This window comes from Hemitrygon akajei, chromosome 13, assembly GCF_048418815.1.
Source record: "Hemitrygon akajei chromosome 13, sHemAka1.3, whole genome shotgun sequence".
Lineage (NCBI taxonomy): Eukaryota > Metazoa > Chordata > Chondrichthyes > Myliobatiformes > Dasyatidae > Hemitrygon > Hemitrygon akajei.
This window is the reverse complement of record NC_133136.1, coordinates 11,320,983-11,335,435: the sequence shown is the minus strand read 5'-3', so window position 1 is coordinate 11,335,435 and position 14,453 is coordinate 11,320,983. Positions and strand designations below refer to the sequence as shown.

At 40.3% G+C, this 14,453-nt stretch overlaps 1 protein-coding gene across 5 annotated transcripts in view; it reads right to left on the bottom strand.

The window, feature by feature from the left end:
• The window catches only part of wdr7 (WD repeat domain 7), a 573,837-nt gene that overhangs the window by 180,919 nt on the left and 378,465 nt on the right, over positions 1 to 14,453 (bottom strand). The gene's annotated exons all lie outside the window — the stretch shown is intronic.

Genomic DNA, 14,453 nt, shown 5'->3' with positions numbered 1-14,453 from the left:
CATTCGCTTCACATCCACTCTACCTATGTCTTTCAACATTCAGTAGATTTCAATGAGATCCACCTCCCACATCCTTCTAAGTTTCAGCGAGCAAAGGCCCAGAGTCATCAGTCGCTCCTCATATGATAAGCCTTTCATTCCTAGAATCATTCTCGTGAACCCCCTCAGAACCCTCTCCAATGTCAGCACATCCGTTCTTAGATAAGGTCCAAAAACTGCACACAATACTCCAAGTGAAGCCTCACTAGTGCCTTAAAAAGCCTCCGAATTACAATCATGCCTTTATACTCTAGTCCTCTTGAAATGAATACTAACACTGCATTTGCCTTCCTCACCTCCAACTCAACTTGCAAATTAACCTTTAGGGAATTCTGCATGAGGATTCCCAACTCTCTTTGCACCTTTGATTTTTGAATTGTCTCGCCATTTAGAAAATTATCTACGTTTTTATTCCTTCTACTAAAGTGCATGACCATTCACTTCCTGACACTGTATTCCATCTGCCACTTCTTTGCCCATTTTCTTATGTGTTTCCAATGGTGGGGGAGTCTAAGAATAGAGTGACGTCCAGTTAGAATGGAGATAAGGAGGAATTTCTTTACCTAGAGTGTGGTGAATATGTGGAACTTGTTGCCACAGGCAGCTGTGGAAACCAAGTCATTGGGTATATTTAAGGTAGAGTTGGTAGATTCTTGATTAGTCAGGACATGAAGGGATAGGGGGAGAAGATTGGAGTTTGGGGTGAAAGGGAACTGGATCAGCCATGATGAAATGGCAGAGAAAACTTGATGGGCCAAATGGCCTGATTCTGCTCCTATATCTTATGTACTTCTCTGAATCTGTGAACGTCCTTCTTCAGCTTCCCTGCTTGCTCAACACTATGTGCCTCTCCATCTGTCTTTGTATCGTCCACAAACCTGGACACAAAAGTTGCCTTGTTTAGTGATTGTAATTTGACTATCATTTGGGGACTGTAGATTAATTTCCCAGAATTCTAATTTCCATAGAAATAGTCTAATTTTATCCCTCAATCTTTGTATGATTACTTAGATAGATGGGTAGTGTCATAAAAATTCACAATTGTCAACTTCATTGCTTATGAGTTAGGATAAAAGGGGAAGTCAATATTTTCCTATACCTTGCAGAGCATTTGGATTAGAAATACAAATTTTAAATATTACTATTCTGCATTTTTAATTTTTGTGAAGACTAGTCAAAGAACACCGAGGCTGTCTACAAGAAGGATCAGAGCCGTCTCTATTTCCTGAGGAGACTGAGGTCCTTTAACATCTGCTGGACGATGCTGAGGATGTTATACGAGTCTGTGGTGGCCAGTGCTATCATGTTTGCTGTTGTGTGCTGGGGCAGCAGGCTGAGGGTAGCAGACTCCAACAGAATCAGCAAACTCATTTGTAAGGCCAGTGATGTTGTGGAGGTGGAACTGGACTCTCTGACAGTGGTGTCTGAAAAGAGGATGCTGTCCAAGTTGCATGCCATCTTGGACAATGTCTCCCATCCACTCCATAATGTACTGGTTAGGCACAGGAGTACGTTCAGCCAGAGACTCATTCCACCGAGATGCAACACTGAGTGTCATAGGAAGTCGTTCCTGCCAGCGGCCATCAAACTTTACAACTCCTCCCTCGGAGTGTCAGACACCCTGAGCCAATAGGCTGGTCCTGGACTCATTTCCACTTGGAATTAATTACTTATTATTATTTAATTATTTATGTTTTTATATTGCTATATTTCTACACTATTCTTGGTTGGTGCGACTGTAATGAAACCCAGTTTCCCTCGGGATCAATAAAGTATGTCTGTCTGCCTGTACACATAACACCAAGGCTTAAAAACGTGTTTTCTTTTAAGGAGGCAATTTTAAGCTGAGAAAGGCTTTTATAATGCTGTTTATATCGTAAATACATGCTGGTATTTATGTACATTTTATTCCATATCTGTACTTCTAACTTTATTTTTATATAATTCCTTACATAATTAGGCCATTTGGCCTATCGAGTCTGCTCCATAAGACTAGATGCTGTGCCAACACAGCTCAGCAAATTCCTAATACAGTATGTACAAATGTACAGTATGGGGCAAATATAATTGATTCTTGGCAGTTAATTTAAGGTGCAAGAGGAAAGATATTAAGGTAAGAGTGGAATGGTTTAAAAGGCACCTGATGGGAGTATATTCACAAATCAAGGCTGGTATATGGAAGGGTAAACCTGCGGAAGCTGTAGAGGCAGATATAATTACAATTTTAAACAACATTTAGATAGATAGATGGATAGGAAATGCTGAGAGCAATATAGGCTAATTAGAGGCAAAAGGGACACTTCACACCTTGGAATTGCCTCACTGAAAGAAAGTGTATTTTCAAACCTCAGTACTAAAACGAAAAGCATATCTTTACAAAAACTAGAAATAGAGTCATAGAACAATACAGCACAGAAAGAGATTGTCAGTAAAAGTATAAATTTTAAAATAAGGAAATAAAGATGATCGCGAAAATGTTGGTGCTAAAATCAGGATTTCAAATGAAAATCTGTATCAAGCAAATAGGGAAGATGTAGCTTAATCTTTCTCTTTATGTTGTCATTCTAGCAAGGGGTAGAGGATTGTTTAAAAAATAAATTGTGTCAAGTTAAAAGCTACAATCTATATTTTACGCTCAGTGGTCACTTTATTAGTTAGACTTGTACACTTGTTGTTGATGTAAATATCTAATCAGCTGACCATATGGCAACAATTCAATGCAAAAAAGCATGCAGGCATGGTCAAGAGAGTTCAGTTCAGATCAAACATCAGCACGTGAAAGAAAGGTGATCTATGTAACTTTGACTGTAGAATGATTGCTGATGTCAGACAGGGTGGTTTGAGTATCTCAAAAATTGCTGATCTCCTGGGATTTTCACACACAACAGCCTCTAGAGTTTACAGAGAATGGTTTGATAAAAAAAACATGTAGTGAGTGGCAGTCTGTGGGTGAAAATGCATTTTTAATAAGAGGTCTGAGGAGAATGGCCAGGCTGGTTTAAGCTGACAAGAAGGCAACAGTAACTCAAATAACCACGTGTTGCAACAGTGATGTGCAGAAGAACTTCTCTGTATGCACAACACATTGAACTTTGAAGTGGAAGGGCTACAGCATCAGAAGACCATGAACATACACTCAGTGGCCACTTAATTAAGCATAAAATGAAACTAATAAAGAGGCCTTTGAGAGTACAATGTATGAAAGTTGGTTATGAAACCTTTTAGGCATCTACAGTATAACAAAATTTGATCAGTTTTAAAAACATTAAAAAATAAAATAGAGACAAAATGTCATTTTGGCAAAATACAATGAGGGAATTTATGTCCAAATTGCAGAATGAAAAATCCTGTTATTAAATTGAGAGGTAAGATTTTTTTCCTTAACGCATTGGAAATAGTTGAAGCATTTCCAAACAAAAAGGCTCCAGATGCTGTTTTCTGTCTCATAAATTTAGACACATGGTATCGTTGACTATCAGTCACCCACAAAGAAAGCGTCCTTAGGTCATGAGCTACAGACCCTGTGAATTCACCAATCCTTCTGCCATGCTCAGCAAACTGTAAGAGGAACAGTTTCAATAGAACATTGGCAACTTATGCTGCTATTTATTGGAAACCTTTGGTTATTGCTAATAGATAAGAATAGGGTGAATTACTGTCTGAGCTTACAACATCACTCGATGCTGGTTAATTATCTGACCAGATAATGATAAATATTGAGAGGACCATAACTAACTAACTATCATTTTGCAAAATGAAGACAAGAAAAAGATAATAGCTCCATTTCTTTAAAATTAATATTACAATGATATTTTGCATAACTCTTTTCTTTAACATCTTCTTGTGTGTCACTGGATTCTGAAGCTCACACACAAAATGGCAGTTCTGTAAGGAAGCAGCCAGACTAAATAATTTTCTTTCCTTGCATGGGAAGGACATTTGTGCAACACAGATATTCATCTTAAAATAGACAAGCAACCTAATTAAATAAAAATGAAAATACAGACAACAGTGATGTATCAACAGGAATGGATTGACAATAGTAACTAAGGGTTTAATATTGGTAGGACACATCTAGCTTTGTTTCATCAGAAAATATACAAACATTCCACAGGCTATGGAAGCAACGTTCATCACAGTTTTGAATTTAATGCCAAGAAATTTATCTTTTAAATAAAAATATATAATAGGAAATATAGGATTAAAATGCCTAATGAGATACTGTGTGTATTCCTTGCAGTGCCAAATTAAGACATCAGAACAGAATTAGGCCATTTGATCCGTAACCTTTGACGTCTTGACGAATCAAGAACTTATCAACCTCCATTTTAAATATAAGACCATAAGACATAGGAGCAGAATTAGGTCATTTGGCCCATCAAGTCTGCTCCATCATTCAATCATAGCTGATTCTTATTTCCCCTTCTTAACCCCATTTGCCAGCCTTCCCCCCGTAACCTTTGATGCCATATCCAATCAAGAATCTATCATTCTCTGCCTTAAAAACACCAGTTCACCACCCTTTGGCTAAAGAAATTTCTCTGCATCTGTTTTAAATGGACATCCTCTAACCTGAGGCTGTGTCCTCTTGTCTTAGACTCCCCCCACCATGGGAAACATCCTTTCCATATCTACTTTGTCTAGGCCTTTCAACATTCGTAAGGTTTCAATGATATCCGATTCATCCTTCTAAATTCCAGCGGGTATAGACCCAGGGCCATCAAATGTTCCTCATATGATAACCCTTTCATTCCCAGAATCATCCTGGTGAACTGCCTCTGGACCCTTATAAAGCCTCAGCATCACTTCCTGCTCTTGTATTCAAGACTTCTTGAAATGAATGTTAACATTGTATTTGCCTTCCTCACCACCACCTCCACTTGCAAGTTAACCATTAGGGTGTTCGGCACAAGGATTCCCAACTCCGTATGCATCTCAAGTTTTGGATTTTCTCCCCATTTAGAAAATAGTCTGCACATTTATTTCTACTATCAAAGTGCATGACCATGCATTTTCCAACATTGTATTTCATTTGCCACTTTCTTGCCCACTCTCCTAATCTGTCTAAGTCCTTCTGTAGCCTACCTATTTCCTCAACACCACCTGCCCCTCTACCAATCTTTGTAATATCTGCAAACTTGGTAACATAGCCATCATCTAAATCATTGAGATACAGCATAAAAAGATGTGGTCCCATGCCAACCTCTGCGGAACACCACTAGTCACTGGCAGCCAACCAGACAAGGATCCTTTTATTCCCACTTGCCGCTTCCTACCACTCAGGCAATGGTAACTGTGTTAGTAACTTTCTTGTAATACCATCGGATCTTAACTTGGTAAGCAGCCTCACGTGTGGCACTTTCTCAAAGGCCATCATATACCCAATGACTTGGCTTCCACAGTCAGCAGTGGCAATGAATTAAACAGATTCACTACTATCTCACTAAAGATAACACATAGAACAGTACAGCACAGTACATGCTCTTTGGCCTACTCTAAAACTAATCTAACTCTTTCATCTCATATCACCCTCATTTTTCTTCCATCGATGTACTTGTCTAAGAGTCTGTTAACCATCCTTAATGTATCTGCCTCTACCACTACCCCTGTGGTGATTATTCTGTATTATTGGCTACTCAGGCATTGCTTTAAAATATGTTGCTCCCTTATAGTTCACTGATAATTAATGCTGAACTGTAAGAAATAATTCCCAGAAATATCCCAGAAGTGGTTATTAATTGGAATGCAATCAATCAGTCCTCAGAACAGCAGCATATTTCTGTAATAAACTGTATGGTAGCCTTGTGGGTGGACAGTAGCGTAACAGGGTCAGTCATTTGGGTTCAATTCTAAACACCATCTGTCAGGAGTTTATATATACTCCCCATGACTGAATGGTTTTCCTCCAGGTGCACTGGCTTATTCCCACGTTCCAAAGATGGACAGGTTAGGATTAGTAAGTTATGGGGATACTATGTTGGTGTCAGAAGCAAGGCAGTACTTGTGGGCTGCGATACACAAATCACACCATCTGACGCCAACAATCATTCCATGGTCAACGTCGCTTAGATCACATTTCTTCTCCATGTTGATGTTTCATCTGTATGACAATTCAACCTCTTGACCATTCTGCATGCTTTTGTGAATGAGTTGCTGCCACATAATTGGCCGATTAGATATTTGCATTAACGAGACACTGTATAGATTTACCAAATAAAGTGGCCACTGAGTGTATACGTGGATAACTTTCTACATTGTCCTTTAGACATCCTAAAATGCAAAATACTGGACATTATGGGTTGGAGATATTGTATTGTATTATAATGCTCTATGTTTTATGTCTATGCTGTTCCAAAAACATTCTCTTATAATAAATAACAACAAAGCCAAAAAATAATAATAATAAAAACAATGATAAAGAACATGTTCATGCAGTTTGATAAGGAGCAGAGGGAAAGGTCTTCCATTACAAATGCATGCTGACTGGTCCAAAACTATATGCTGAATTAAACTCTCGTCAGTTTAATAGGGAAAGAAATATTTTAGAGTTTCTATAGAAAACTAGTAAGAACAAAAATAATAAAGGCAATTAAAAAGCAGAATTTTTTAAAGCAATTAGTAGCAAAAACATTATTTAAGGTAAAAAGAAAATCAATATCTGAGTTTGTGTAGCTTACTCTTTAAGAAAATACTTAATCTAAGGAATTGGACGCATTCCACAATCTACTGAATTTTATTTGATTTCAATAAAGTAAATGGATGTAAACATCTGCTATAGTTAAAAAAAACAAAAGCTATTTCATTAACATCCTTGGGGCAAGACTGTGATGAGCTTTACCCAATCTGGATAAAAAAATTTACAGCTTTATCAATGAGATGCGGGACCCAATCTGGATAAAACTTTTACAGCTTTATCAATGAGATGTGGATGTCCAGGATTCTCTGGACGTGACTTATCACAAATCTATCTTTTTCACAACTGTGAGGCACTGCTGCATTAAGGTGGAGAATTGTTTCTTTTTGTATTTTTCCTGTAGTTTAACTTTTCTATTATTGCTTATAGTTTTATACAATCATCTATACAGTATATGTGTAATTGTTCAGTGAATTTTTCAGCAATTGCATTATAGTTGATTCTGTATTTCTTTAGAAGCTTCCTAGTTTTTCTGCAGCAGATGTCATGCCATTTGAATGTGGCTATTATATAGGCTAATTGCTATCATTGGAATATTGTTTATCTCTAACCTGAGTACAAGACAATCATGACTTCTTTTCTTTGTCCTTCTTTGTTCGTTTTATGCCTAATTCGTGCCTTCTGAAGAACCTCTGGATCACAAAAACACAAGGATCCAACACCACCCAGTACTTTTGTACTGCTCTAGACTTGTTATAACTATTAGAATATTAAACACAACTTTATAATTCTGTAGATGTAGTCCTTCCATTGTAAATGTGTGGTTGTTCAGATTAGTGAATGGTAATATGACAGCAACAAGTGGCTATAAGGCTCAATGGAAAGAAAGGAAAAACTCTTCCAGCAATCACGTACCATCGTCATTGCTCCAAAAAGACACAGAATCAAAGTACAAATATGATAAAAAAAAGTTCAATCAAAGAAAAGAAACTTGATACCTAAATGCAGTTGAATCTTAAATAACTTGACCAAGTTCCTGCCTTGATTACACATTAGAAATCCTGGTCAGGAAAGAGGTTAAGAAGGTTTCCACATATCACAAATTCCCTTGAACAAAGCTTGGAGTTTTGCAAAATTCTTTTTCATTCTTATCTGCTACAGAAAATATTTTGTAACGAGCTGCATTCACGGTAAAAATCCACTCAAATGTTCATTTGTTAAGTACAATTAGATTTAGTTTCAGATTCAGATTTATTAATCACATGCACATTGAAACATACAATGAAATGGGTCATCTGCGTTAACAATCAATACACCTAAGGACATGCAGGGGACAGCCCGCAAGAGATTCCACACATCCTGGTGCCAATATAACATGCCCACAATTCTCAGCAGAACAACACAGAACACAGCAAGCAACAAAGCAACAACAGCAAAATAAGCCCGTTCCTCTCTCCTCCCTTCAACCCAGCCACACACATGGACAGTTAGTGATGGTTCCAAGTAACTGAATTAAACTACTGCTTGAAACCATGGAAACTGCCAATCACAGATAGGCTGCCATTCTGAAGAATGTGTGTCATAGAAGGAGGATGTAAACATAGATTTCTGTGCTACAGAAATTTCTTTACCCAATATCAGTAGAAGCAGAGATAACATATCTCAAGGGACAAACATTTGGACATTTTTATCGCAGGGAGTATCCTGGCTGCTTTGGATGTAATTAAAACAAATCCAAATTCCACAAAATCTGAGAATTCTATTGAAATTACCGGTCAGTGTGATACAGGGTTTTTATTCTTTAGGGAAATGAACCAAGATTTCTTTCTGTCATGATCCCTTTATTTTGCTGCTGCCAACCCACAACTCTATCCGGCAATGACATAACCCGGTCATCGCTCGACAGTCTTGACTGCCTCTAGTGCTGTTGCAAGGCACAAGAACCATGATGGTGGATATTCAGCAAAGGGCTTTTGATAATAGGCCAATCTCGGCACTTGTGGGTGCCTGAAACAATCGGAAAGGAGAAAGATCAAGGATTAACTTTATTCACCATATAAATTTCCTTGTATTAGGAATTTGTTGTGGTGTGTTGGATCAATGAGAAGGATTGATCTATGAGATCACAATGGGAAGGCAGGTCAGTAGGGTAGACAGAGTCTTACTTGCAGAATAGAAATGGTCAAATACTTGAGGGGATGGAGTTAAGGTGAGAGGAACGAAGTATTCAGGAGATGTTTACATTGACAGGATAAATCAATTTGATTCTAATTACTTATGTGTCATCTATTCAATACTGAGCAAAGTATTAATAGAAAAAGCTGCCACCACCAAATTCAGAGCTTGCTGGAGAAGTCCCAAATCTCTGTGATTTATACTAATTTTAGTTGCATTATTGTCGGTTTGGTTCCTTAAGGTTGTTATATGCTGGGGTGGTAATGGGGACAAGCTCCCACTATCTATTAAATGCTCCCCAATGGTGTGTGTGTCAAATAGCTTCTGACAACCAAGTCCAGCTCCTGACCTTCACACGTAGCTTAACTACTAGGCCCAGTGGAACTGTTTCTACAGACAGGAGAAGGGGAGAAGGTGGGTTACAAGTGCCTTAAAACCAGTTGCTTCGGGCAGATAGGGCTCATCTGTCGTGGTTGGCAGCTCACCTAGAAGGAAAACTCTGACCTCAAACCTCCACTGCCTCATGGCTATGCCCACTCATAGGGAAGGCTTCGGGGGTAAACCCTAAGGAAAAGTCTGCTGCTGGAGTCCATAAGGGAGATCTATGCTGAGTTCAGCACAGACTGCCAACTCCTGCGACTGCTGGTGCCAAACTGTACAGTTTCTGCCATTTCTTTGGGTTCATCAACTGCGTGGAGAGGGGGAGCTTGCTACATGAGCGACAGCTTGCTCACTATATCGTACTGCCCAGGCTACCGTGTCTAGACAGCTAAGAAGCAATATCTATGGTCGCCCCTGACTGATGGTGGCCTCATCACCTGCATCGTTGTAGGATTACGATAAGACTGAAAACCAACTGTAATTGGGTCTTGTTGGTGATTTGAAAGCTTAAGTTTTATTTGTCACATGTACATCAAAATGCTCCATTTGCATCAATGACCAAAACAGTGTGAAAATACTCTGGGGGTAGCCTGCCAGTGTCACCACTCTTCTGTTGCCAGCCTAGCATGCTCTCAACTTACTAACATTAATCTGTACATCTCTGTAATGTGGAAGGAAACCAGAGCCCCTGGAGGAAGCCCACGTCGCCTTGGGGAGAACATACAAACTCCTCACGTACAACGGTGAGAATTGAACTCCAATTATGATCACTGGTGTAGTAAAGTGTAACAGTAACCACTACATTACCACACCACTCCACTTCCCTTCCCGGCTTGTGTCCACAGGTCACACCTCTTGGTCCATAGCCATCAGCAGCCTCTGTGTTAGTCCTAATGGCTCTTTCCTTTGTAGCCCCAGTAATGCCAAGGACAGAGTTGGTTCCCCACAGCAAGCAGCCAGCAAAACCTCTGTACCCATCTCTATAGGCTCACATCATGCCCTCTACCTCTGTCTCTAGTACTGCTCTACCAGCTCCTGGTACTTGGCCTCCTAAATCAGATCTTCCCAAGGAACTACCATTTTTACCAGTACCACCTGCTTGAGGTTTCTGACAGAATGACCATATCAGATGGATCGCACAATTTCTGCATTATGATGCAACATTATGGACCTGGACAAGATCTGTTTTGTAAAGACAAATTAATAAATCAGACAATTGTGTGCTTTTCTCTAATCTTGCTTTGTATTTTTTGGCATTTAGAATTTAGAACTAAATAGTAATGGACGGTATGGCAGCATAGTAGTTAGCACAATGCTTTACAGTACAGACGACCCAGGTTCAATTCCTGCTTGTACATTCTCCCTGTGAGCATGTGAGTTTCCTCCAGGTGCTCCAGTTTGTCCAAGATGTCGGAAAGTTAATTGGCCTTTGTAAATTGTCCTGTGATTAGGGAATTAAATTGGGGGATTGCTGGGCAGCACGGCTCGAAGGACCGGAAGAACCTATTCCATGCTATATCTCAATAAATAAATAAAATAATACTACCAATAAAGGGCAAAGGTGTTTTTATTGGTAATTGAAAATAAATATACAGAAATGTTTGGTCCAGCAATTTATAAAAGAGAAACCTAAACATACTTAAGTAATTTTAGACCTTAAACATAGAAATAAAATTACTTTAGAAAGCATTTCAACCTTAAGTTTTTTTTATTTTATGCATGAAAGGATCAAAACAAACAGTCCTCATTCTACTGCCCATTTCTGAGAACAGACATCTTTGTTTAAGCTTTGACTTGACTTAAATGAATGAATTAATATTGACAAAACATCAACTAAGCTAATGATTGTTAGTTAAGGCAATAAACATGTCACATTACAGTCAGCACAGTAAAGAGGTAATTAGCTCTGGAAAAGCACTGCTGATTGGAGCTGTTGAGATCTTTTGCTCTTAACCTTTGAGCCCATTATCTGGAAGAGAACATGCAGCAGCTATGCTAATCTGAATTCACAGTTGGCAGCTTGTTTGTTGAAGATGGTGTGTGTTCATCAGTATTCAGTTAGTATTAGTAGATCACAAGTGTGAAATTTAACCCATTGCATTATTTAAAAATTATCACACATTCTTACACAAATTCTATCCCAAAAAAGAAGACAGTTGCCAATTTAAGATTAGTTGCAGGTCAAACTATGAACTCTAAATCTCCTCTGCATGACAGGATAGCAACATCACGTTTACACAAAATCAACATTACACATTTTTTGAATGGAAAATTAATTAGGATCCAATAAAAAGAAACTGCATTAAAACGTAAAATTATTGTATGAAAAAATATTATTGCATTTACTTGGGTACTGCGTAGACATGTATAATTTCAGGTGACCTTCACAGAGATCAAATATAAAGAGCTGGAAGTTGTATCAATGCCTGTTAGTGATTGCATGCTTTAGAATCAAATTCAATTTTTGTTCTCATGTAAAGATGATTAGTTTTATTTGTCATATGTGCATCAAACATCAAAACAAACAGTGCAACACGTTAACACGAGGAAATCTGCAGATGCAAATTCAAACAACACATACAAATTGCTGGTGGAACACAGCAGGCCAGGCAGCATCTATAGGGAGAAGCACTGTCGACGTTTCAGGCCGAGACCCTTCGTCAGGACTAACTGAAAGGAAAGATAGTAAGAGATTTGAAAGTAGTGGGGGGGGGAAATGCGAAATGATAGGAGAAGACCGGAGGGGTTGGGATGAAGCTAAGAGCTGGAAAGGTGTTTGGCGAAAGTGATACAGAGCTGGACAAGGGAAAGGATCATGGGACGGGAGACTTCAGAAGAAAGGGGGAGGGGGGAAGCACCAGAGGGAGATGGAGAACAGGCAAACAACTAAATATCAAACACTCATCCCTGCAAACGGAAGAAGTGCTACACCTGCCTTCACACTTCTTCCCTCACCACCATCCCAGGCCCCAGACAGTCCTTTCAGGTGAGGCACCACTTCACCTGCGAGTCAACTGGGGTGACATACTGTATCCGGTGCTCCCGATGTGGCCATTTATACATTGGGGAGACCCGCTGCAGACTGGGAGACCGTTTCGCCGAACACCAGCGCTCAGTCCTCCGGCAGTGGCGGGATCTCCCTATGGCCACACTCTTCAATTCCACAGACCACTTCCACTCCGACATGTCTTTCCATGGCCTCCTCTACCGTAAAGATGAGGCCACACACAGGTCGATGGAGCAATACCTTATCTCCCACCTAGGTAGCCTCCCACCTGCCGGCATGAACATCCAACTCACAGACCTCCGTTGATACCCCTGCCCCCCCCTCACCCCCATCCCTATCTATTATTTTAGTCTGGTTCTCTTTCTCTCTCTTCCCCCCCCCCCCCAACTATAATCACCACCCAGCCCTACCTTTCTTTCTTTTTTATTTCCCATAATTCTCCACCTTCCCCCTAGCCCATTTTCCTCCAGTCTATCACTTCCTAGCTCTCTATCCCTCCCCCCACTTCTTATCCCCCCTCGACCATCCCATGTTACTTCACTCCTGATGAAGGGTTTCGGCCTGAAACGTCATCACTACCTCCTCCCATAGATGCTGTCTGGCCTGCTGAGTTCTGCTAGCATTTTGTGTTTTGTTTTGTTTTGTTTTTAAAAAAATTTATTTCCAGCATCTGCAGATTCACACGTCGTGACAACTAAATATGTCAGGGATGGGGTAAGAAGGGGAGGAGGGGCATTAACGGAAGTTAGAGAAGTCAATGTTCATGCCATCAGGTTGGAGGCTACCCAGCCGATATATAAGGTGTTGTTCCTCCAACCTGAGTTTGGATTCATTTTGACAGTAGAGGAGACCATGGATAGACATATCAGAATAGGAATGGGACGTGGAATTAAAATGTGTGGCCACTGGGAGATCCTGCTTTCTCTGGCGGACCGAGCGTAGGTGTTCAGCGAAACGGTCTCCCAGTCTGCGTCGGGTCTCACCAATATATAAAAGGCCACACCGGGAGCACCGAACGCAGTATACCACACCAGCCGACTCACAGGTGAAGTGTCGCCTCACCTGGAAGGGCTGTCTGGGGCACTGAATGGTGGTGAGGGGGGAAGTGTAAGGGCAGGTGTAGCACTTGTTCCGCTTACAAGGATAAGTACCAGGAGGGAGATCGGGGGGACGAGTGGACAAGGGAGTCACGTAGGGAGCGATCCCTGCGGAAAGCAGAAGGGGGGGAGGGAAAGATGTGCTTGGTAGTGGGATCCCTTTGGATCGTTGAATGCGTTGCTTGCATCAAGTCAAATCAGTGAGGTTTGTAATAAGCAGCCCGCAAGTCCTCCTTAGGCACTAGACTATATTCAAAAAGGCGATGCCTCAAAAAGGCAGCTTCGGTCATTAAGGACCTCCATCCCTCAGGACATGCCCTCTTCTCATTGCTACCATCTAGGAAGAGGTAGAGGAGCCTAAAGACACATGGTAGAGCCCATGTACACTACCTTAGTTTATTTTCACTTTCTGCACTACTTATTTAATTTACCTTAAATATATATATTTCATATTGTAATTTATAGCTTTTTTACCATATATTGCAACGTGCTGCTGCCACTAAACAACATATTTCACAACATATGGCAGTGAAATTAAACCTGATTCTGATTCTGAAGTGTCTCCATGCTTCTCGCACCATTGCAGCATATCCACAACTCACTAAGCTTCATATCACAAACAAGAGAGAATCTGCAGACGCTGGAAATCCAAGTAACACACACAAAATGCTGGATGAACTCAGCAGGCCAGGCAGCATCGATGGAAAAAATTACAGTTGATGTTTCAGGCCAACATCTTATGCCTTTGGGATGTGGGGGGAAACCGGAGCATCCAGAGGGTTTGGACTGAAAGTCACATCGTGTCACTGAATCACCAATAAAGATCTGTCTCACAATATCTCCGACCACTCTGGTGAATCTACTCAAGAAGGAAACGGAATATTTTTGCATGCAAGGGAAATAAAGGAAAAAAGGGGAGAGTGCACATTGATTTTTATTTATTTAGAGATATAGCGTGGAATAGACCCTCCCAGTCCTTCAAGCTGTGCTGCCCAGCAATTCCCCAATTTAACCCTTGCCTAATCACAGGATAACTTACAATGACCAATTAACCTACTAACTGGTAAATCTTGAGACTCTAGGCAGAAACTGGAGCACCCAGAGGAAACCCACACGAGAA